At 43.8% G+C, this 25,844-nt stretch overlaps 1 long non-coding RNA gene across 1 annotated transcript; it reads right to left on the bottom strand.

The window, feature by feature from the left end:
- Positions 1–12,942: 12,942 nt before the first annotated feature.
- On the bottom strand, positions 12,943–25,838 carry LOC309610326. The gene is made up of 2 exons (XR_014233855.1): positions 22,032–25,838; positions 12,943–13,381 (listed from the first exon to the last, which is right to left on the bottom strand). It is a non-coding gene; the product is annotated as an uncharacterized lncRNA (long non-coding RNA).
- Positions 25,839–25,844: the final 6 nt, after the last annotated feature.

Raw genomic sequence — 25,844 nt, 5'->3', positions numbered from 1 at the left:
AACAAACTTTGGGTGGGCCTTGGGCTAGTCAATGCTCCCATATGATTTTGAAAGGACATGCAGTCATCCTTTTACTTTATTTCAAAGTTTTTGGATAATTTTTCTTGACCAGGTCAATCACCCCATTTTATGAAGAAACATGAGTTTGGTGAGATTAGCTAACTTGTCCAAGATCACACAAGTAGTGAGAAATCGAGCTGGGGCTTAAAACTAAGCCTACTTGCCCAAGCACAGTATCCAGGGGATACAAATGCTTATTATGTGTCAAAAAAGTCCCATGACCTATCTAGACTACCTCTGGATACCACTGGTGATATACAAACAACAGCTAAGAATCGTATAACCAGCTGATCTTAGGTGCAATTTAGCAAAAGTGTTCTATGATTCTGTTTTATTTCATCAGATTGCAACTTCTTTGAGAGAAGGTATTTACTCAATAAGTATTTTTGTTTGTTTGTTTGTTTTGGCTGTGCCATGAGGCTTACAGGATCTTAGTTCCCCGACCAGGAATTGAACCCAGGCCATGGCAGTGAAAGTGCCGAGTCCTAACCACTGGACCGCCAGGGAATTCCCAATTAGCATTTGTCGAGTTCCATCTGTGGCAGATTATATTTTCCAAAGACCTACATATTTATCCCATGTCACATGCTCTTTCTACGATGGACGGACACTCCTTCCACTGAGAGGAAACAGGTTCCCCCACCCGTTGTATCTGGTGGTAACTGTCCTATCAAGGGAGCACAGCAGAAGTGTTGCTATGTGACTTTGGAGCCCCGGTAGTAGAAAGTTACAGCATCCACCATGGCGCTCTCTCCCTCCCTCCCTCTCTCTCTCTCTCTCTCTCTCTCTCTCTCTCTCTCTCTCTCTCTCTCACACACACACACACACACACACAATGCTTGCCCTTAGAACCCAACCACCATTTTGTGAGGAAGCCCAGGCTACAGGGAGAGACCATGTGTGGATGTTCTGACCAACAACCCTCGGCCCTCAGCCAACAGCCAGCATCATGGTGAACTCCCAGACATGGGAGCAAACAAGCCAAAAGATGATTTAAGCCCACAGACTTTCAAGTCTTCCAGCTGAGACCCAGACATTGTGGAACAGAGATTATCCCTGCTGTGCCCTGTGTGAGCTCCTAACCCACAGAAACCAAGAGAGATAATAAATGACTTTGGTTTTGTTTTAAGCTACCACATTTTGAGTCATTTACTATGCAGCGAAAGATGATTAACTTATTGTGTCCTCAGCACTGTGGCATTAATAGTGTCAACTTTTCATTGGTGGCTCAAATGTAAACGTCATGTAGTTCTCCCTAACTTTGCTGGGTCACAGATTTGAACCTTGCTGAGTGAGGGTGGGTGTGTGCATCTGTGGCTGGTAAAGGAGCCTGCCAGCATCCAGGGCTCAGTCAGTCTTGGTAGCTCCCACTTGTAATTGGATGTGCCATCTCTCATGTACAGAGATTAAACGCTCCTAGCCCTGAAAAAAAAAAAAAAAAGCCAAGTGCTTGTCCTGGAAGTGAAGAGAAATTGGGGATGTTTAAGAAAGTAATGATTCTTAGTGAAAAATAAAAGGTAGGGGGGAATTTGGGTTAAGCAATAAAGTAAAATTCAGTGAAGGATCAGATTACACGTGGCATGGCCTCGTCCACCATGTTGTTAAATGGCACACCATCCAATGCGTAATTACATTTTATGGGGAAATGTTTTGCCGGAGTGGAGGTATGCACATTTGTAGCATTATGAAAGTCTCTGGATGTATTCTCCTAAACTCTCAGTGGTTAGTTATTCTTTATATTTGCCAGCTCCTAGCTTAGAAGTTCCCATCCCGTGAGGTATGAGATTTCCCAAGTCCTCTGCCAAAGAACCTCAGCTCAGGAGAAATATAAGCTAAACAGACCTCTGATTAAACCAGTCATTAGCGTAGGCTGACTCGGCGCTTTTCACTTCATGGACACAGAAGCTGATGAAGTAGTTTTCCCAGAATAGGCTTAATTTAGATACAGTGTACTTTCAGGAATATTCTTTGTTTAAGAGAGTGAGCACACTAAATTACTACAAAGAGCTGCGTTTTAAAGATTCCTTGATTTATACGATTTTACTCCTATCAGCTGGAGGCTGTATTTTAAAATGACAGCAAAAACAAACAAACAGAAAAACCCACAAAAACAAACAAACAAAAAACAAAAAAACACAACAGAAAAAAAGGCAGGCAGGGACTTCCCTGGTGGCACAGTGGTTAAGTCTCTGCATGCCCAATGCAGGGGGTCTGGATTCAACCCCTGGTCAGGGAACTAGATCCCACACACGTGCCGCAGCTAAGAGTTCGCATGCCACAACTAAGGAGCCCGCGTGCCACTACTAAGACCCAGCTCAACCAAATAAATAAATAAAATAAATAAATATCTTTTTTAAAAAAAGGCAGGCAGCACAACATACCCACGAAGAAGTTAGAGTCTTGTTTCTGCCTTTACTGGCACCATAATTTCTCTGAGTGTTTCCTCATCTATAAAATGGGGATATAATAACATGCCTCATAGGGTTGTTCTGGGGGTTAAACAGGATAATGAATGGAAAGACTTTAGCACAGTGCCTGTCACACAGCGAGAAAATAAGAGTTTTTCCCATGACCATCCTCCTATATCCTGCTTGCATTTTACTCATCCATGTGTTTATTGTCTGTCCCCCACTAGAATGTGAACTCCAGGCCAGCAGGAACCTGCTTGGTCACTTAGATATTTCAGGGGCCTAGAATAATGGCTACCACAGAGTACGTGCTGAATAAATAAACAACTTATTTTTTCATGTACTTCTAGATTATTGTGTAAACAAACTGTTGCTAATAATAATGTCAACAATAACAACTGTTTACTTTAACAAAAAGCCCATTAGACTGAGGTGGCTCTAAGGCCACGGCAACCTGTCAGCAAACCAAAACCTAAGCCTGTAAATGCCTCAAGGTTACGAAACTGAAATCTAAGGACGACAAGTTACAAACAGCCAACTTGGCTTTAAGCTGTAGCCAATCAATCATTTCCTTGCTTTGCTTCCACCTTTTCTCTATAAAAGTCTCCCCAAGCTCCTGTCAGTAGAGTCCTCCGAACAACTTCCAATTTGGCATTGCCCTATTTGAAGCAATTTTTGCTCACATAAACTCTTAAAATTTTTAATATGCCTCAGTTTCTCTTTTAACACAACTAAGGAACATTGGCCACTTAATTATCAACCAGATACTGAGCTAAGACTTCATACACATGATCTCACTTAATTCTAACTACAGCTCTGTATAGATATTATTCTACTCATTCTGTACATAAAGTGATTGAGCTTTAGAGACCGTATTTCAAATTCTCCAAGTCACATGGCTACAGGCAGAACTAAACTTGGGCCTGATTCCAACACCTGCTCCCTTAAAGTCATATGACGCTGTCTCCTGACTGGAAGAAATCTTGCAAATCACTGTTGCAGACAGAGCAGCCCCTAATCTTTGTTGCTTGATGGCGAAGCACTATTCCTGGTGATGGAAATTCTATCTGTTCTAGCTCTGTGTTAATCATGTTTTTAATTTTTTTGTGTCTTATGATGTTTTGACATCTTGGAGGGGCCTTAGAGATTCAGGGAGAGACTGCCCTTACCAGGGCAAGCTAAGTCCTAAAGATAGTAACAACCTACTTAGGAGACCACTTTTCATGTGCAAACCAAACAATCTCAAGTCCATAACCCCAGTGACCTCTTTATCTAACTCTCACACATCAAGTCAATATATCCCCTAAAGCATCCCAGGGCCAGGTACCAGGCAACTAAAAACCTCCTTTATAGCCCAAAGCCCATTGGAATTATTCAGAATAGCCATTCCTAAGCTGTATACTCTGCCCTGCCATGCCTTTTCCACAGAAAACACCATGAAGACACTGGCCTCAGCTTTCCCCCTTCTTCTGACCAAAATCTGGTGCTTCCCCTGTGGCCTTACATGGCATGCCCTCTTCTCTTAGGAAATGTAATAAAAATCTTCTTTCAATGGCATTGGCCTCTCCCTGTGATCACTCAGTTACCTCCATAAATTAAAGTTCTGCAGGCACAAATTTTAGTTTTTATTTTATTTATTTAAAAAAATTTTTTAACATCTTTATTGGAGTATAATTGCTTTACAATGGTGTATTAGTTTCTGCTTTATAACAAAGTGAATCAGTTATACATATACATATATCCCCATATCCCCTCCCTCTTGTGTCTCCCTCCCACCCTCCCTATCCCACCCCTCTAGGTGGTCACAAAGCACTGAGCTGATCTCCCTGTGCTATGCAGCTGCTTCCCATTAGCTATCTATTTTACATTTGGTAGTGTATATATGTCAATGCTACTCTCTCACTTTGTCCCAGCTTACCCTTCCCCCTTCCCGTGTCCTCAAGTCCATTCTCTACATCTGCGTCTTTATTCCTGTCCTGCCCCTAGGTTCTTCAGAACCTTTTTTTTGTTTTTTTAGATTCCATATATATATGTTGGCATACGGTATTTGTTTTTCTCTTTCTGACTTACTTCACTCTGTATGACAGACTCTAGGTCCATCCACCTCACTACAAATAACTCAATTTCGTTTCTTTTTTATGGCGAGTAATATTCCATTGTATATATGTGCCACATCTTCTTTATCCATTCATCTGTTGATGGACACTTAGGTTGCTTCCATGTCCTGGCTATTGTAAATAGTGCTGCAGTGAACATTGTGGTACATGACTCTTTTTGAATTATGGTTTGCTCAGGGTATATGCCCAGTAGTGGGATTGCTGGGTCGAATGGTGGTTCTATGTTTAGTTTTTTAAGGAACCTCCATACTGTTCTCCATAGTGGCTGTATCAATTTACATTCCCACCAACAGTGCAAGAGGGTTCCCTTTTCTCCACACCCTCTCCAGCATTTATTGTTTGTAGATTTTTTTGATGATGGCCATTCTGACCTGTGTGAGGTGATATTGTGGTTTTGATTTGCATTTCTCTAATGATTAGTGATGTTGAGCATCTTTTCATGTGTTTGTTGGCAATCTGTATATCTTTTTTGGAGAAACAGGCACAAATTTTAAAACACTGGCACCCTGACTTGATTCAGGGAGGAACTGATTTAGGAGGCTTCCTGCAGAACTGAATCAATGCCTTCCAAAACTCCTTTTTTTTTATGGTGTCATAGTACTATTGTCATAGTTTATCTGTTTCAGCTCAGCTCAGAGCCTGTGGACTCTGAAGCAAGGTATTAAAATCAGTGTTTTAATATGAAACCACACCCACCAAAGTATTACCTACTACATGTCTTGGCTTATTTAACAGCTTCTTTTTGATTGATTTATATAACTGCTGAAGTCCAGAGAACTGGAGGAACTCATTATAAGACAGAGACTCCTAGTTTTCTGCAATAGTTGCTTTTCTCATCTTTCCTAGTAATAAAAATTTTATCAAAGGACATGACCACCCACAAAAAAAGAAAGTAAAGATTACATTTGCTGACCTCCCTTGCTGCCCAGTGTGGCCATGTGACGAAGTTCTGGCCAATGGGATGGACGGATGCAGAGGTTGTGTGACTCACAATCCTTTTCTTCTTTCTTCTTTATCATCCCTTCTTGCATCCTGGTGTTTGGAATGCTAGTGCCACCGTGTTGGACATAACGGCTGGTCCCTGAAGACTTCTTGGAGCAGATTGCTTACTTCTTCAGTTGGTGTATCTTGTTAAGCAACTGTTATTGGGGTTTTCTGTCACAACACAGCTAGGCCAAATCATTACTAATTCAGTGGCAAATGCCCTAAGTGAAGCGCTCAAGGAGGTGGTGTTTAGTGATAAAATTGATAACTACATAGCTTAGCTGAGATAACATCCTATGAACAAGAAAGAGAGTAATAATAATGGCTTGCTTCTTCTAGTGCTTTATAATTGAAACCATTTTCAAATGTATTTTCTTATTTGTTTATTTATTTATTTTTATTTATTTATTTTGGCTGTGCCAAAATAAATTTTTTTTCTTTTTAGTTTCAGCATGCAGACTCTTATTTGTGGCATGCATATGGGATCTAGTTCCTCAACCAGGAATCAAACCTTGCCCCCCTGCATTGGGAGTGCTGAGTCTTACCCACTGGACCACCAGGGAAGTCCCCTGTATTTTCTTTTTTGATCCTCATAATAAACTCCCGGGCCAGTGAAATAAAAGGACTTTGGTGGTAAACTCTAAGCGGAAAGTCATCCTCTCCTGGCCCTGAGGGCACAACTTGTTTGTCATATCTCACCATCTGGTTTTACTCACGGATCCAATTAATGGCATGGTAGAGGGCTGAGATGTTACTTTTTAATTTCCTATAGACTTCTCAAGTTGATTTCAATTCTCTTTGCAATAATGATAAGATCAAAGTTCAGAGGGTCTGAATTGTGTCCCCCATAAATTCATATGTTGAAGCGCTAACTCTCAATGTGACTGTATTTAGAGACAGGAACTTCAAAGAGATAATTAAGGCTAACTAAGGTCATATGGGTGGGACACAACCATTATGACTGGTGTCCTTACAAGAAGAGTAGGAGGTACCAGGAATGCATGCACACAGAGGACAGGCCATGTGAAGGCACAGAGAGAAGGTGACCACGTGCAAGCTAAGGAGAGAGGCCTCAGGAGAAATCAAACCTGCCAACACCTTGATCTTAGACTTCCAGCCTCCAGAACTGAGAGAAAATTCATTTCTGTTGTTTAAGCCACCCAGTCAGTGGTATTTTGGCAACCTTAGCAAACAGGGACTAAATAATTCTCTCAGTGTCAGAGAGAAGATGGAGGCCCAAGCATGTCCACTTCCAGTTCAGGATCTTTCCAGCAGTCCAGTCCACATCCTCAAAGTGTCCGCAATTCCCAGCTCCTAGTTTACCCCTGAGAAGACAGACCTTCCATCAGCCCAAGTTCATATCCTATCATTTAGATGTTTGGGGGCTGATAGCACTGCTCTGAGTAGACATGGACCCAAGTAAATGCTTTGTTATTATTTTTTTTAATTAATTTTTTTAAAATTTATTTTTGGCTGCATTGGGTCTTTGTTGCTGCGTGCGGGCTTTCTCTAGTTGCGGAGAGCAGGGGCTACTCTTCGCTGCGGTGCGTGGGCTTCTCATTGCAGTGGCTTCTCTTGTTGCATAGCACAGGCTCTAGAGCACAGGCTCAGTAGTTGTGGCACACGGGCTTAGTTGCTCCGTGGCATGTGGGATCTTCCCGGACCTGGCCTCGAACCCGTGTCCCCTGCATTGGCAGGCGGATTCTTAACCACTGCGCCACCAGGGAAGCCCAAATTCTTTGTTACTGACTCTTATTCATCAGGAAAAAAAAAGGTTTTTACATAAATGATTGTATTCGAGATGTTATTGAAAGTCAGAAAAATGTCAAACTGAATGGAAAGCAAAAAAAAGCATGAGGGAAACCACAGTGAGACATCACTTTATACCCACTAGGATAACTATAATTTTTTTTTAATGGAAAATAAATGTGTTGGTGAGGATATGAAGAAATTGTAGCCCTCACACTTTTCTGTTGGGAATATAAAATAGTGTAGCCATTGTGGAAAACACCGTGGCAGTTCCTTAAAAAAGTTAAACATAGAATTATCATATGACTCAGCAATGCCACTCCTCATAAATACCCAAAAGAATCGAAAAAAGGGACTCAAACAAATACTGGCGCATGAATGTTCATAGAGGCATTATTCACAGTAGCCAAAAGGAAGGTCCAAATGCCCCAAATGTCCATCCACTGTTGACTGGATAAACAAATTGTGGTATATCCATACAACGGAATATAATTTGCCCATAAAAAGGAATGAAGTACTGACACATGTTACGGTATGGATGAAACTTGAAAAGGTATACTAAGTGAAAGAAGCCAGGCGTGAAAGGTTATGTATTACGTGATTCCATTTATGTTTAGTGTCCAGAATATGTTAATCCACAGAGACAGAAAGCAGAATGGTGGTTGCCAGGGACCAGAGGGAGTGAGAGACGGGGAGCCACTGCTTAGTGGGTACAGGGTTTTCCTCTGGCGTGATAAAAATAATTTGGAACTTGATAAACCTGGTGGTTGCACAACATCGCAAATGCACTAAATGCCACTGAATTGTATGCTTTAAAATGGTTAATTTTATGTCATGTAAATTTGACCTCAATTTTTTTAAATACTAAAAAAAAAAAAAAAAAGCATGGGAAAGAAGAGAGGATTTACTATGAAGGTGTTGAAGCTCAAGCTTCAGTGCCTTTGATTGTCTGGACCCTTCCAGAACCTGAGAGGGACCCTAGTGACGTGTTCCCATGGCTCTATCTATTCTTTTCTTAGAGAAGGTCTGCAAACGGTTTAAGCTCCAGGCCCCACAAAACCTGGCTCTGCCCCAGGGAAGGACCTCATGGCTGTGAACCCTGGAAACAGCTGGAGGAGACAAGTTAGTTTCACCTACTGCCCCCTCAGATCTCTTTGGAGCCTCAGGGAGGAGGGGAACTCAGTTCTGAGCAAAGACTTACTTACCCTTGTGGCCATAAGGCTCTAAAAATAAACTCAAGAACCGAAGAAACATTTTTCCTTGGGAAGCATCCATTGAGCTCGGCAGGAAGCCTCCTAGTTCCATTTTGTCCCTGGATCTCTGAATCGAGCTGTCATTGGTGTAGGCAGCTCTCTAGGGGAGGGTGCCCAACTGTCCCCGTTTGCCTGGGACTGAGGGGTTACCCAGGATGTGGAATTTTCAGTGCTAAATCAGGGAACATCCCAGGTAAACCATCACCAAACCATGTTATGTTCATCTTTATTAAGGTGAGAGAAGTCTGAACGCCTTGAGAGTAGAGAGGATTGTAGCCACTGTTCATTCCCTCCAGTGGATTTGAATCCCTCCAGGATTTTCTATTAGTTTTGGAGGACCAGTGCTTAGTAGAGCACCTGGCCCCTTAGAAAACCCTCAATAAATCTCCGCTGGCACTGCGCTCAGGGGCTGGCTTTGATGTCTCTGTAGCGCCCCTCTCTCTGGCCCAGCATGGGTGAGGACCCTGTAAAGAGAGCCCTTCCTGGCGTGAACCAGTCAACAGTGTTGGATGGCTCCCCAGGAAAAAGACGTCCCCAGTAGCAATTCCCGCCAGCAAGAGACAGAGAGAGAAAGGAGTTCAGGGACAGTACGTTAAACAAAGATATTAACTTTGCACTTAAACAGTGTGCTGATGAAGGCTGCAGGCTGGACTCCAGTTTCTTCACTTTAGAGGACCCTTGTTCTGAGCACTTAAGTGGGGGTGTCTATGGGCTATTCATGTAAACTGGTTCAGAGCTGAATGTCTACATATTGGGAGAAGCAGAGGCCTCAGCTGTGGGCACCAGAGCTCTGGGTCTCCCATTTCACAGCTAATCACTGCCCCACCCCAACTAACCATCCCCCCCCCCCACAGACTGAAAGGGACTCTCTCCCCTTAGCAGTTACTGGAGAAATTCAGGCAGACCAGGCATCCAAGGTACCTTGAGAAGCAGTCCCCATTAGAACCACAAGGGGAAGGGGAGAGAGTCCCCAACAAAATGAGGCGCTACAATCTTCCTCCAGGCTCATTCCCCACCCCCCTGATCCTTATAGAGACCCTACACACCAGCCTCACTAACCGTAGTAAGCCTTCTCTTATCCAAGAGTCTAAACACAGAAGCCTCCAAACAATAGACTTGTTCTTCAAAGTCAATTAAAATGATCATTGTCTTAACCTGGGTTGCTGTAACAAACACAGTAGAACAGGTGGCTTAAACAGCAAACATTTACTTCTCACAGATCTGGAGTCTAGAAGCCCAAGATCAAGGTGCCAGCAGACTCGGTGTCTGGTGAGAGCCCTCTACCTGGCTTGAAGACAGCGGCCTTCTCCTTGCGTCCTCACATGGCAGAGAGAGAATGATAATCTCTCTGGGGTCTCTTCTTCTAAAGTCACTAATCCCATTCTGGAGGGCTCCACTCGCATGACCTCATCAGCTCCCGAAGGCCCCACCTCCGAACACTATCACAGTGGGAGTTAGGCTTCAACAGATGAATTTTGGAGGGACACAAACATTCAGTCTGTAGTAATCATTGAGGAAAAAAGCAAACCAGACATGGTGAAAATTTGCCACCATGCATCCATCATGGATCTTTCTGGAATGACCTTCTGGGCTGCAATGGCAGGTCAGCGACGTCAGGACAGCCCCACGTGAGCCGGGGTGACTTCCCCACAGTCTCACCGGTCAGGTGTGGAGTACGGGAGGCCTCTCAGTAATTTTAGGCCTGGGCAGGCAACTAGTGTTTTATAACGTCAATGTCGTTATCCAAACATGTAGACTAAACACAGCTACAAGACCTCTGCAGGCCACCCTATTTGTGTGACTTCTGAGCCTGGCAGCTCTGGCTCTTGCCCTCTTAGAACCCTGAGTCTCCCCACCCCCCGCCCCCAGTGCCGTGAAGAAACCTGAGATGAAAGATCACATGGAGAGAGGGGCCTAGTCCCCCCTCAGCCATTCCAGCCGGGCCAGCCCAGGGGCCATCGCAGATGGTCCAGCCCCCGCTGGCCCAACAGCTGTGTGAGGGAGCCAGACACGACCGGCAGAGCTCTCCAGGTGACCCACAGAATCAGAAGGCGTCATAAATTGTTATTTTAAGCCACTGAGTTTGGGGGTTGTTTCACACCAGAGAGAACAGAAATGAAATGTCTCTTTTAGAAATTCATTCTAGATCTCACTCATCTGTGGGGAAAAAAAGCTGAAGTCACAGAAACAGAGTGGCCTGTGGTTTTACGAGGGATGGTATGAGGGCGGTATGTGGGGAGAGGTTGGTCAAAGGGGACCAACCTCCAATGATTAGATGAATGAGTTCTGAGGACCTAATGTACAGCATTGTGACTATGGTTAACAATATCGTGCTGTATACTCAAAAGCTGCTCAGAAAGTTCAATCTTTTTTTTTTTTTAATATTTTATTTATTTATTTATTTTGGCTGCACTGGGTCTCAGTTGTGGCAAGCAGGATCTTTTAGTTGCGGCAGGCATGTGGGATCCAGTTCCCCGACCAGGGATCGAACCCGGGCCCCCGGCATTGGGAGCGTGGAGTCCTATCCACTGGACCACCAGGGAAGTCCCAGAAAGTTAAATCTTAAATGTTCTCACCACCACCCCACCACAGCAAAACGGTAGTAACTATGAGAGGTGACGGAGGTATTATCTAAACTTTTTGTGGTAATCACTGCAAAGTATACAGGTATCAAATCATCACACTATACAACCTTCAGCTTATGCAATAGTATATGTTAATTATATCCCAAAAGAGCTGGAGAAAAAGCTCGTTCTGCTCTTTCTTGAGACTGTACATATAAACATACAAGTTCCAAATTGGAATATATAAATTCCAAAAATACTTTTGATCTGGAACAAGGCTGAACCGGATATGGCATGTAAATAATCTCCAAATTCCAGCTTCTATAACAGCATTTTTCATATGGTATTGTTACTACTTGTTTTTTCTTAAAAAATGTTTTTAATTATAGAAAATATTAGACATGTACCAAACTACAAAGAATATTATATTGAACCCCAAGTAGCCATCATCAGCCTCAACAATTATTAACTCATAGCAATTGTGCTTTGAATATACCCTCCACCCACTTCCCCCTTCCTCCAGGATCATTTTAAAGCAAAGCCCAGATATCACATCATTCCCTCTACAAATATTTGAGCATGGAGCTCTTAAAGATAAGGATAATTTTTATAACCACCCGTTTACATCTCTCTGACCACCACAGCTTATAAGCTTTGTGAGAACCAGACTTTATCCCCTTCCTTGTTGTCTGCCCAGAGCCCTAGCTCCACTAGTGTGTGACCTGGGCAGTTAATTGCATAGGGTCCCAGCACTCAGAGGGGCCCATGCTTGGTTTAATGCTCTACAGTTGCTGTCTTGAAATTCTTAATCCCTTCTGAACAAGGTCCTGCATTTTCATCTTGCTCTGGGCCCCCCAAATCATATAGCCAGTCCTGGCTATAGCTTAACCAAGCAGCAAACATTCGGTGATGGAAGAAGGGCACGGTGTTAAGCTCTGCAAGCACTATAGCACACTCATGATCTTGACCCTGGACTGAGCCTTCCATGCTCAGTGGAAGACACCACTATCCTTCCAACTTGCAAATCCAAAACCTAGATATCATCTTTGCCTCCTCCTTCCCCCTCAACCTCTCATCGCCTCACTTTGCAAGCTTTTACCAGATCCTAACATTGGCAACTCCAGAATCTCTGTATAGGATGAGAGGGTAAGGGAAAGCTCATTTGAGCTCTCTTTGCATGGCAAGTATTAAAGTTGTTCAGGTTTATATTTATTTGGGTGGCTTATTGGGAAGTGTCTTAGTTACAGGTTCTCCCAGGTGCTAGTGGTCTCTTTGGAAGGTGATTCCAAGAAGTCCTGTGAGCCAACAGGGAAGCGAGACAGGGAAAGCGATGAAGCACACAGCGCGTGTTAATGAATGGGTTATCCCTCTAGGCAACTGGAGTGTGATTCTGTTGGGTACCCTCTGCGAGACGGTAGCGGACACTCAGAATTGTCCCACTGAAAGGAAAGGAAGCCGGGGTATTTATCCACCAGCTCCAGCAGGTGTTGACTCAAGGTTGCTCCTGGGGGCTTTAACTCCCCAGCATTTCCAACTGTGTGCATGCTGGCCGAGCACACGTCTACTGCCCAGGAAGGCCCTCGGGCAGGAAGACACAGGTGCTTGAGGTAAGAAGCCCTCTGTGTGTAGAGGGAACTCTCTCTCAAACCTGCAGGTGACCTCTGAGGTGCTGAGGCTTATGGGTGAGACATCAACAGCACCTCCTCTAGGAAGATGGATGGAAACGTGGGACAGCTAAATTTTTTCCCTTCCCAAGACCTGTTTGAAGTTGTTACTGGAATCAGTCCATTTCTTCTTTTTTTTAAAAATTATTTATTTATTTATTTATGGCTGTGTTGGGTCTTCGCTTCTGTGCGAGGGCTTTCTCTAGTTGCGGCGAGCGGGGGCCACTCTTCATCGCGGTGCGCGGGCCTCTCACTATCGCGGCCTCTCTTGTTGCGGGGCACAGGCTCCAGACGCGCAGGCTCAGTAGTTGTGGCTCACGGGCCTAGCTGCTCCGCGGCATGTGGGATCTTCCCAAACCAGGGCTCGAACCCGTGTCCCCTGCATTGGCAGGCAGATTCTCAACCACTGTGCCACCAGGGAAGCCCCAGTCCATTTCTTTTTGCTGCTCCCATCCTAGACCAAACCTTCATCTCTCTTCTCCTTTGGTTAGGCCCCCATCATCCACATTTCCTTCTTGCCAATCTCTTCTTTGTCCCGCAAACAAAGAGATCATTAATACTCATTGGGTGTTCTCATTGCTCCTAGGATAAAGACCAAAATCCTTAAGGTTACCGGGAAGACCCTACAAGGTTTGGCCCTGACCTACCCTCCAGGCTTTATCAAGCACAAGGAAAATGGCTTCCTATACTCAGCCATGTTGCTTTCTGTTCCTTTAATAGCTTGTATTTCCTCCTGCCACAGGGCCTTTGCACAAACAGTTCCCTCTTCCTGGAAAGCTTTTCCTAACCCCCCAGCTTTCTCGCTGATTTAACTCACAACATGTCTCAACTCAGTCAGAACTTCTTCAGAGAAGTTTTCCCTCAACTCTCTGGCTCGGTCAGCTCTGTTAACACTTATCACAATCATAACATCACATTTATTTTGCAATTAATTATTTGTTTTGCCCATGATGTCATAGTGCCCTTTTATTTCTATTTTCTTACTGTTGTTCCCCGACACCGAGCTCAGGGCCTACCTAGAATGCAGTAGGTACTCAGCAATACTTGTGGAATGAATTTGAAGACATACCCAGTCTAAAGGATGTTTAAAAGGAATGTACTGGGAGACAAAGTTTAACAAAATACTTATGATAACCACAGACATATATTAGCACAAGTAAACAAACATATCTTTAAGGGTACGTATTGTCTGTAGTTGAAAAAGCTAAAGATAACCTAAAATTCTAGAAACATGTGAATGGCTAAATAAACTATGCTATATTCGTGTTATGGATACTCCACACTCTTGGTAGAATAACACAGAAAGATGTTATGATAGAGTTAAAATTGAAAAGCAAATTGTAGAACACTATGTGTACTATGGTTCCGTGAGAGTGTGTGCGTGTGTGTGTGTGTGTTCCTGTGCAGGCACTTGATTTGCATAGAAGCTATCTGAAAGGTGACCCAAGAAACAGTGGTTATCTCTGGGGAATTGAGTTGGTGTGGTAGGAAGGATATCTGTACCCTTCTATAATATTTGCACACTTACTTTTATAATGCTTTGCTTAATGTTAGTGAGGGGAATTTTAGACATCCACAGTGGAGATTTTCTTTTTCTTTTTTTGGGGGGCGGGGAGGCGAGCCCCGAGGTATGTGGGATCTTCTTTCCCCGACCAGGGATCGAACCTGTGTCCCCTGCAGTGGAAGCGTGGAGTCTTAACCACTGGACCACCAGGGACGTCCTGATTTTCTTTTTGAATGGAGACTATTTCTCTGCCTAGGAAAAAGGCCTCTTGTGTTTAACCCAAGGAAACATCTTCATTTGTCAAAAACTTCCACAGGATCCAGTTATGAGGCTATTAGCTGTGTATCCAATAATATGGAGGAAACACCAATGTTTCAAAATCCTTTGCCTTGTTGAAGACTTCTGGGACGTTCCAATATTCCATTTACTTTCATTAAAAAGCAAATTGGCAGTAAATTTTCCTAGATTTATTCACTCTCAAAGTAAGCACAGCCTTTGGCTCAAATACTCTACATTTAGCAGAAGCAAGAATGACACAGTGAACCTGCTTTGGGTTATAAAATATTCTAATGGATTGAGTTAAGGCATTACTTTTCTGAACCCCAGTCAAATTGCTATATTCAACATTTAATTTAATTCATGTTTATTGAAAGTCAAAGTACTATTACTTTACAAAGCACATAAGGAATCAGAATAGTAGCGCTGGAATTAGACCAACACAACTTGAATTAAAGCAGACATCCCCCACTTAAGGGTAGTGAGACCCCTGTAAATCTATATTTCTTTGTCTGTAAAATGGGAATAGCAGCTCATAGAATTATTTTAAGGAGTAATCTATATATTTCTACATCAGGGAAATGCAAATCAAAACCACAGTGAGATACCACTTCACACCTATAAGGATGAATATTATCAAAAAAACAGAAAACAGGGTTTCCCTGGTGGCGCAGTGGTTGAGAATCTGCCTGCCAATGCAGGGGACACAGGTTCGAGCCCTGGTCTGGGAAGATCCCACATGCCGCGGAGCAACTGGGCCTGTGAGCCACAATTACTGAGCCTGCGCATCTGGAGCCTGTGCTCCGCAACAAGAGAGGCCGCGATAATGAGAGGCCTGCTCACCGCAATGAAGAGTGGCCCCTGCTTGCCGCAACTAGAGAAAGCCCTTGCACAGAAACAAAGACCCAACACAGCCATAAATAAATAAATAAATTTTTTTTAAAAAAACAAAAAACAGAAAACAACAAGTGTCGATGAGGATGTGGAGAAATGGAATCCTTGTGCACTGCTGGTGGAAATATAAAAAGGAAACTGTGGAAAACGGTATGGCAGTTCCTTAAAGAGTTAAACATAAGACTACCATATGACCCAGCAATTTCACTGCTAGGTATATACCCACAATAATTGAAATCAGGAACTCAAACTGATATGGTATACCCATATTCATAGCAGCATTATTCACATTAGCCAAAATGTGGAAACAACGAAACTGTCCATTAATAGGTGAACGGATACATATTGGATTGGCCAAAAAGTTCGTTCAGGTTTCCCGTAAGAGCGTAGGGAAAAACCCGAACGAACTTTTTGGCCAGCCCAATAAAATGTGGTATAAACGTACTCTGGAATATTATTCAGCCTTTAAAAGAAATGACATTTTGACCAAAGCTACAGTATGGAGGGACCTAGAAAGCATTATGCTAAGTGAAATAAGCCAGAAACAAAAGGACAAATATTGTATGATTCCATTTATAGAAGGTACCTAGAATAGGCAAATTCACAGAGGCAGAAAGTAGAATACAGGCTCTTAGGGGCTGGGGTTGGGGGAACAGCAGGGATGGGCAGTTATGATGTAATAGGTACAGACTTTTTGTTTGGGTTGATGAAGAGGTTTTGGAAATGGATAGTGGTAAAGGGTGAACAACATTGTGAAGGTACTTAACGCCATTGTACTGTACACGTAAAAATCATTAAAATGGTCAATTTTATGCTATGTATATTTTAACCATAACAACTAAACTATATATATTTCAAGCACCTAGCATGGTACCCAGTGGCCACTCAAATTTACTTTGAACCATTCATGGGGTAACACCTTTGGCCTGGACAAAAACCTTTCCATAATTAAGGAAATAGGGTACAGAATGTCTATTGAAAAGACCAATAGCAGGGTACTAAAAAAAAGGCAAAGATACTCTTTATTTCAGCCTTTGATTAGCCCTGGTTCCTCTGGTGGAACACAAAATGCATGAGGCAAAACCTGCCTACATCTGCCCCTGGTGCCAACATCATCACATTTTATGAAAGAGATGCTACGGCAGGAAAGGGCAGGAAACCTGAACTGACAAACATGAATTCGCAGGCCACGACTTCTACCAAACCCTGCGAGCACAAGTGACTTCTGTAGTGGCTCACCCCCTCCAGTGATTCTCACCCCATAGGGTCACTTTAAATCCACATTCTGCAGGAAGGGGCCTCAGACTCAAAAGCTTCCAGGAGCCAGGCACATTAAGGAGTGAAGCAAGCTGAGGCAGTAGGGAGTGGTGAGGATTGTGGCAATTTGGAGCTTTCAGGCCCCACCTGAGCAGGCAGCAGCTCAGCTGACACTCGCTGTGGCCACACCCAGACACAGGTCCAGCTTTACAAGATCCTCCTGTTTCATACAGAGAAGTCACAAACCCAAATTCTTATGCGAAATATCTCAATTTCTAGGGGGTTCTCTGGTGGCGCAATGGTTAAGAATCTGCCTGCCAATGCAGGGGACACGGGTTTGAGCCCTGGTCGGGGAAGATCCCACATGCTGCGGAGCAACTAAGCCCGTGCGCCACAACTACTGAGCCTGCGCTCTAGAGCCCGAGAGCCACAACTACTGAGCCCGCGTGTACAACTACTGAAGCCCTCGCGCCTAGAGCCCGTGCTCCGCAACAAGAGAAGCCACCACAGTGAGAAGCCCGCGCACCGCAATGAAGAGTAGCCCCTGCTCGCCATAACTAGAGAAAGCCCGCGCACAGCAACGAAGACCCAACGCAGCCAAAAATCAATAAATAAAAATAAATAAATTTATAAAATACAAAATCTCAATTCTAAACTCGGGTGTATTAATCACGCCTTTTATTTTCTGTACTTTGATGCTTTGACATGTGGGTGCTTGCTGACCCCGGAGGGACTGTCCGTCCTATAGGTTTAGCCAGTTTCTAGAGCAGACACAACTCATCTGTGAGTGTACTTTTCCAATATAAACCAACCATTCCAGAGCCCACACACCAACTACCTCCTTTATCAGGCTCTCATGCTCTGGCTCACTATCTCCCTGCCCTAACCACCCCAGGGCAGGTGCCAGACAACCAAGGACACACTCTATGCTCCAACCCTCCAACATTATTCAAACCAGCCAGTCATAAGCCTGTTGACCCTACCTTGCTCATTCTTCCCCAGAGAAACCACTGTGAAGTCTCCAGCCCCCAGCCCCGCCCCCTCCCTCTGCCTTCTGACCTACAGCAGACTCCCCATGTGTCCTCACAACCATGGCGTCGCATTCCTCCACCTCTGGGGAACTGTAATAAACTATCTTTTCAATGCGAGTTGTTTCCTGATCTGTTGGCCTTACTAAACCTCACATTTTCATTTAATATACTATATTTTAAAACAATGGGAAACACTGATTTAAAAAAAAAAAAATTAAGTGGCAAGAACAGCGATGCCTGTTGTAATATCTATGAAGCAGGACTGAGCCTTGCTACTCCCCAAGACTTCGTTTCGTTGACTTTTTACATCCATCCTGTATGGACATCATTTGTTTCTTTCTTCTATGATGAGGAACCTGAGGCCCAGAGAAGTCAAATAGTTGCCCAAGGTCACCAATAAGTGGCTTAGATGGCAAGTGAATTTGAGTTTTGAACTTGGAGAAGGCAAGATTAGGGGAGGAGGAGAAACAGAAACTCCTACGATAGAGAAGATTAAGACTGTGATGTCACAGAGGTTAAGGAGAGAGATTGTTTAAGTGGGATGGCCAAGTAGTAATTTCCATTTCTTAGGACTTAAAGAAAAAGTTTTTGTTAGTGCCTATTGGTGATGGTTAAAAATTGAATAAAGATTTTTGTCTTGCTATAATGTATGTGTTTTACTTGGGATCTAAAAATAGAAGGATTTTGTCCAGTCACAAATCAGCTTGGTAGAGGAGGAGGAGGGTCAAGCCTCATTGTGGATATTATTCCAAGATAATAAAACACCTGCTAGTACTGAGCTAACAGACCTGTAAGTAGCTGCTGTATCTCAGGCCCAAGGTCATTCCCATCAGTTTGTACAAGGTGACACACATACTGAGTGGTACCTTTGGAATTTTCAGATTGATTATTTACATATACAAAGAATGCATATTTAGATCCGATTGTTAATGTGCTTCATAAATGTCAGCTCAAAATAGGGGAAATCCAAGGCATCTCATTTCTGGGATATTACTAAATTTCTTGACTGATTAAATTCTATTTTCAGCTATGTGACTCATGACACCACTAGGATCTTCAAGTTGTATGACACACTGGGTAGAATAGCTGTGTAAGGTCCTCAGCCATGGAACCACATATGTTTTGGGGTATCTTTTTACTGCCCAGCTAATACGGAAGTTCAGAGGAAGCAACTAATGCCAGAATCACAGAAATGGGCATATACCTGACAATACTAGCAACATCTCACACCAGGCAGTGTGACCAATAATAGGCGTGACACACACCCTTAATGTACCTCTCAGTATCCATCCCATCTCTTTGCTAACGAGCCAAATGATGGGCGGCAGGGAACTTGACAATGTACCCAGCTAAGTAATCACTTTCCCAACTCTCTTGTAGGTATGGTTGGCCTTGTTAACAAAGTTCAGGACGGTGACAGGTAAGGAGAAATCTGCTGGGAGGTTTTTGGGAAAGACTTTCCTTTTCTGATGAAAGGGGACAGAGGCAGCAAATCCAAGGCTTCTCCCTCTAATGGTGATCCGATATCCATTCTCCTGGTGATAGACATTTGGGCTGTGTCTAGGTTTTGACTGTTATAAATGAAGCTGTTTTAAACATTATTGTGCAAATCTTTGTAGAAATATGTTTTCCTTTCCCTTGGGTAGATAATTAGGAGCAGAATTGCTGGGTCGTAGATTAGGTGTATGATTCATTTTCTCAATAATGTAAGAGCATTCCAGTTGCTCCGCATCCTCACCCATATTTGATGTTCTAAGCCTTTTAAGGTTTAGCGATCTGGAAGGCAATGGTATCTTATTGTGATTTTAATTTGCATTTCCCTGATGACTCATAGTGGTGAGGACTTTTTCATGTGCTTATTCACCATTTGGGTATCTTTTTTTGTCAAGATGGCAGAACCGCAAGCTGGGAACAGCCAGAATCCCACAGTCAGTGCTTGGAGAACCATCTGACCAGCACAGACTGCAATGAGAGTGAGAAATAAACTTCTATTTTGCTAATCCACTGAAATTCTATTCCATATGTTTCAAGAGTTAAACTGTATATAAATTATACCTCAATAAACCTAATTAAAAAAATAAAAAGAATGGCAGAGGAGGGGTGGATCCTGAGAAGACAGGAACCCAAGGGGATGTTGAGCTGACCTGGACCTCCAAGCATGACTCACACGTGGAGAGGGCTTCTGGGCCCTAACCTTTTGTGTTGGGATTTAATCCTATGCCGCGCATTTATTAACTAAATGGTGATTCTTGCTGGAATAGTTCCACTTGCTAGAATGAATTCAGGCTTGAGATGAGAAACTGAACTAGACAAATGCAGATGGGCTGGAATGACCTAACACTGTCAAAATTCCCAGCTCCCCTCCGTTAAACTGGAAGGCCCAGTCTCAGGCTTCAGAGCCCCTCAGGTCACATTGCCCGAGAGCTGCTGATTCTGGACCCGGCTGCCCCCAGAATTAAGTTGAGACCTCTGGGAAGTCTGCTATGCAGAAGTATCTGAAACCTTCTGAACTGTCTTAAACTGAACTTTCCTCCACTCCACAAGGCCTGCTAAGCTCTATCTGAAGAGCTTGCAATTTAAAGAAGTGAAAAGGCTGGGAGGAATAAATTAGGAGTATGGGATTAACAGATACACACTACCACATACAAAATAGATCATCAACAAGGATTTACTGTATAGCACAGGGAACTATATTCAATATCTTGTAATAACCTATAATGGAAAAGAATGAAAAAAAAAAAGAGAAAAAAATATATGGAACTTTGCTGTACACCTGAAACTAACACAATATTGTAAATCAACTATACTTCAATAATAAAAAAAAATAGTGTAAAGAAGTGAAACAAACACATGGGGTTGAAAATGAAAACTATTTTCTCCAAGGTTAAGTCAGGTCCTGGGGTTAAGACTTGTTAGTGGAACCCACCTGCTATCCTTTTAAATAGATAAAAGACTTCAGTCTGCCACCGTGAAAAACTACATCCATTTCTCCCCCCGCCCCCTCCCATTCTCCCACACCCTGCTCCCCTCACCCCCAAAACCCTATAATTAAAAAGGCTCTTTTCATTCTGGAATACAATTCAAGCACAATCACTAGGAAAACCCTGCCCTGTTTCTGTGGTTACTGACAACTCCCTTTGTGTAAATCTCATTAAATCAAACTGGGGACTCCCAGTCTTTACGACAAATCCTAGGAAGAGAAAGCTATGTTGAATTTAGAAATGCTGTTGCAAATCTCAGGTGTGAGACCTCTTTGGATTAGAAAGTAATATTATTTATCTCCCTGAAACCACTAATAAATCAACCATGAAAAATTGATAATGGTTTTTGTCACCAAGCGTCCTTTTTCTACTGTGGTAGTGTTCTTTGTGTTTCCCTTTCCAGAAACAGAAGGCTTTCTTTGACAAGCTATCTTATTTTCATGTCTTTAAGAAGACAAATGAAATTACTGAAAGTATTGCTTTGGAAACTATTTTCAATTCATTTTCATCCTGTACATTTTTTGTATTTAGGAGCAATTTGCTTCTCATTTGAAAAGAAAAATGTTTCTTATTTAAAGCATAAGCAACAGTGGGTGTTCCCTATAGCCTAAGAGGCTTGAAATGTAAAATGGTTCTCATGTAAAACTAGAGACAACAGAGAGATTTCCCTATAACAGAGTAGCATACAATATAGAATACTTACACATTTAACAACCTCCGGGCCTAGAGGTTGTGCTACCTGCTCTTATCCTTTATTTTTTCTCCCCTTTAATTTTGTTATTTCTATTTCCATTCTAGAATTTCCAATGTCCTTAACTATAAAGAGTCCTCTTCTCTTGTGTCTTTTTCCATCAAAGTATATAAATAACTTAGACATTTCCTTACCATCAAATGCACAAATAGACTATACTGGGCCCTATTCTGGGTACTACCCAAAAAGGGCTGTGATGGGACCCACCCTGTGGGCTTATGTACGGATATGCCTTTCTTTGTGTGAATTCTCTTCCCTGCCACTGTGCCAAGTCCTAGTGACTGGAAACAAGCTCCTTGGGGGCTTCATTTAAAGGATTAACTTCCACGACTCCTCAGTCTTAAAGGGATCTTTCACATGCTCCACCTTGCTTAATTTATACTGATTTCCTAACTTTGCCCATGTATCTATGCCTGAGAATCTAGAGCTGTTGGGACTTGGTCAGACATACTTTATAGAAAAAGGATAACCTGGTAGAATAATCTTCAGATAGAGATAAATAAAGATAGCTTTAAATCAGAACTAGAAATATCTTTACCTTGAATGAGATAGTGAAGACCTAGGAAGACCTTAGGAGGTTTAGGAGTAGAGAAAAGACTGTCAGACAAAAGGAGGGTGGAGAAGAGGGCAAAAGGGAAGAGGATTACGGAGGCACACCCTCTTGTGAGATGACATCGTGATTAGCACAGAGAAATGAATATTTATGAAGGTGGCGCTGATTATATTACGAGGGAATCATTTGAATAATCATGAATATGTTTCCATGCATTTGGACCTAATGGGACGGTGTTCAGCCTTTAATGAGGCATTGGCGCGTGTTTGCAGAGCCCGGGAGAGGGGAGCGGGAACACAGAGAAGGGGATGAACAATACAGGTCACAAGGTTTCCGCATGTATTTTTCTCACTGTGCTACTCTTTTCTCCCTGCAGTCCTGTCTATATAGATCTAGGGGAAAAACTATAAAATCATGCACTGGGTGCCTTCGGTGCAGAGGCCAAAATTGTTTGCTGTTTTTCCTAAACCTACTTTGCGAATGAATGGGGCAGAGTGAGGCTCTAAGTGTTATGCAGATTGTGAAACTGAGGTTTTGGATGGTTAAGTGACTTTTCCAAGGTCACAAAGCTATAGAATGGCCGAGCCAAGGCTTCAGATGCACCCCCTGGGTCACTCCCAAGTGCATATAGGGTGAATATGCCACCCCTTTGCCGGGTAGGTGCTGGGTTATTGGTATTGTCCTGCCACAATTGCTAATGGATTGTCCCTTTTTAAAAAAAAAAAAATTATTTATTTATTTTGGCTGCACTGGGTCTTAGTTGCCGCATGCTGGATCTTTAGTTGTGGCATGCGTAATTCTTAGTTGCGGCATGCACGCGAGATCTAGTTCCCCGACCAGGGATGGAACCTGGGCCCCCTCCCCTGAAACCACCCGGCCACGTGGGTTCAAGTCCCAATCTGGGTTTTGGCCAGGACTCGAACCTGGACAAAACCCACAGTCTTCCAACTGAGATCACACACCTGGTTGCAGGACTTAATGAAGCCCAGGTTCTTGATGTCGCATCGCAGAAAGAATTCAGTGAGAGACAAAGTGATGGGTAAGAAGTGGGTTTATTTAGAGAGAAACAACACTCCACAGACAGAGAGTGGGCCATCTCAGAAGGTGAGAAAGGCACCAGGGTATGGGGTTGTCAGTTTTTATAGGGGTGGGTAATTTCATAGGCTAATGAGTGGGAGGAGTATTCCAGCTATTTCGGGAAGGGGCGGGGATTTCCAGGAATTGGGCCACCGCCCACTTTTTGATCCTTATGGTCGCCTTAGAACTGTCATGGCGCCTGTGGGTGTCATTTAGCTTGCTGATGTGTTACAATGAGGGTCTCCTGAGGGTCAAGGTCTAGTGGAAGTCAAGTTGTCCACCATCTTGGACCCATTTGGTTCTAATCCGTTTACGTCATGTCCTCAGGCTATGTCATTCTTTCAAGGGTTGTGCCCTGCCCCCTTCCCTCCTGTGTCAGCAGGAGGCAGGAAAAGCATAGAGGAATGGGTGCGTGATGCTGAGTTGTTCAATGGGCAGGGAGGAGCTGTGGGCGGAGGAGCAGGGCTTCGAAAGGGTAGAAGGTTCCACCTCAACAAACTGAGATGGACTGGTTTCTCAGGAAAGACACACGGAACCAGCCCCGCATAAGGCATAAACCAGCATGCCAACTCAGTTCTTTTCTACCAAGAGAAATAGAGCTCTCCTTGGTCCAGGCATGCTCATGTGGGCGGTACGTGCAAGGGAGAGGCAGGTGATCTTGTGCCCTGGAGCTGAGCGAGCCTGGCTCCAAATCTCAGCTCTTTCTTTTTCCATAGCAGCAGTTTGACCCGGGGGCAAGCCCTCTAGCTTGGGCTCCTCGGCTGGAAGATAGGCTGTGTGAGGCCGAAATGCAACAAGGAGTGTAGCAAGGCGCCTAGCACAGGATGCAGACCCACATATGGGAGCTATTATTAGCTTCTCCCTGCAGGCGGAAGCGAAATTGCACGCGGAGTGCCGGCTCGCTGGGAACCAGAGCGGGGGAGGTAAGCGGGTGATTCAGCTGCCCGGTGCATCCTTTACGCGCGGGCTACACCTACCACATTCGCTGGCACCTACCGCCGGGGGAGGTTCTGGGTCCGGCGCTGTCAAAGCTGGAATCCGACTGGAGTCTATTCCCCCCAGGTTCTAAGCTAACCAACCCCCTCCTGTGATTGACACATTCTTTCTTTAGATATGCTAATACAGTCAATTAGATTACAGGCTAGTCTGGTCTTGGCAGGCTTTGTCTCTTAAGCGACTTTACCTATCTCAGGCCTTTCATATTAGATTTTTTTAATAGTGCATCTCAAAGGAGGACTTTTAACCCTATTTCCGAGTTCTTTCAGGGGTACCCCAGTCTGGTGACCTCCAACCCTGACTGGGGCCCATCCATTCCTCCATCCTGGTATCTACTGGGACCTTGGGCAATTTTTTTGTTTTTTAATAAGCATTAGAAACTACATCTCACTTTCCTAATCTATGAACTAGGTTGTTCGGTGAGTTAAGAAGAATAAGTGAAGTCATCCTTGAAGGATTAAATGAGAAAATCTTGAGTACCATAGTGTATGGTGGATAGTAAGCACTTAATAAATCTGTTGAATGAGTGAATGAATAAATATTACCTTTGATTACTGGGACCTCCTGCCATGTGCCAGGCACTTTGCTACTCTTTGGGGATATAATGCAGGACCAGATGGTGGTCCTGCCCCCTTGGAGCCTACAGTCCTTGAGGGATAGAGACAAACAAGGAACCCCCATGCCGGGGAATAAACACAACCACTGGAGAAATACAGGGTGTTCCTGGAGCGCCTAGCTAGAGGACCAACATCAGTGACAAGGTCTCCGAGGCTCCCCAGAGGAAGTGGGCTCCTGATGCCAAAAGCTCAGCCTCTCTGCACCGGTGCAGAATCGAATCTCGGAGACAGTTTTGGGTGAAGTAGAAAAGGATAGCTTCATTACTTTTCCAGGCAAAGGGGGACAGAACGGGCTCCTGCCTTGAAAGGGAAAACTATGTGTCCCAACCCCAGAGGATTTGATGAGGGGTTTATAACAGTGGTTCAAGGGTGGGATCTCTGACAAGATTAGGGTGTGAGCAGGGCCTGCCCTCCTTTAATCTCGTCTCAGGTGGTCGCTCTCCTAATCTCCATGAGCTTCTCTGCTCCCTTTCATCTCACCTCAGATGGTTTCGTGGCTGCTCTTCCCTTGATTAGCAACTGTTCAAATCTGCCCTTTGGAACTCAGGGAAGGTCATGGAGGCCGGAGTCTTCCCTACAAGAAACGGGGGAGCAAAAAAAGGTCTCCGTGCCTGGGAGCCCCACAGGGCCCCGCTCGATTTCACTCCAAGATATGACATGAGTGGTAAGCGTTTAGCCAGCCAGAGGTGGAGAACCTCAGTGCCCTGGTGCAAAAGTCTTCAATGCAAGAAAGACTTACTTCCTACAGTGAGACCCTGAGGAACTATGGGAGTGTACCTTGCGATGGGAGGGATTTGGGTCTGAGAAGAGGCATGGGAGGTAAGCAAGGGTTAGATTTTGGAGAGCTGTGTAAACTACATAAGGGAGTTGGATTTTATCCTAGGTATCATGGGTGTTTAGGAGACAGGGTCCACAAGCTTGATAAAAATGACTCAGGGCTTTCAAGCTTGGACTCTATGTGGAGTAGTGGTCAATATGAGACAGGAAGGAAGGGGGCAGGGCACAACACTTAAAGAAGGACACAGCCGTTGAGAAAAACTGGATATGTCAAAAAATGGTTAGAACTGATTAGGCCCAAGATGGTGGAAGCTTAGACTTCCAGTAGACC

The sequence above is a fragment of the Balaenoptera borealis genome (genome assembly GCF_965194805.1).
Source record: "Balaenoptera borealis genome assembly, chromosome: 14".
In the NCBI taxonomy this organism is placed as follows: Eukaryota; Metazoa; Chordata; class Mammalia; order Artiodactyla; family Balaenopteridae; genus Balaenoptera; species Balaenoptera borealis.
This window is presented reverse-complemented; position numbering and strand designations above follow the sequence as displayed.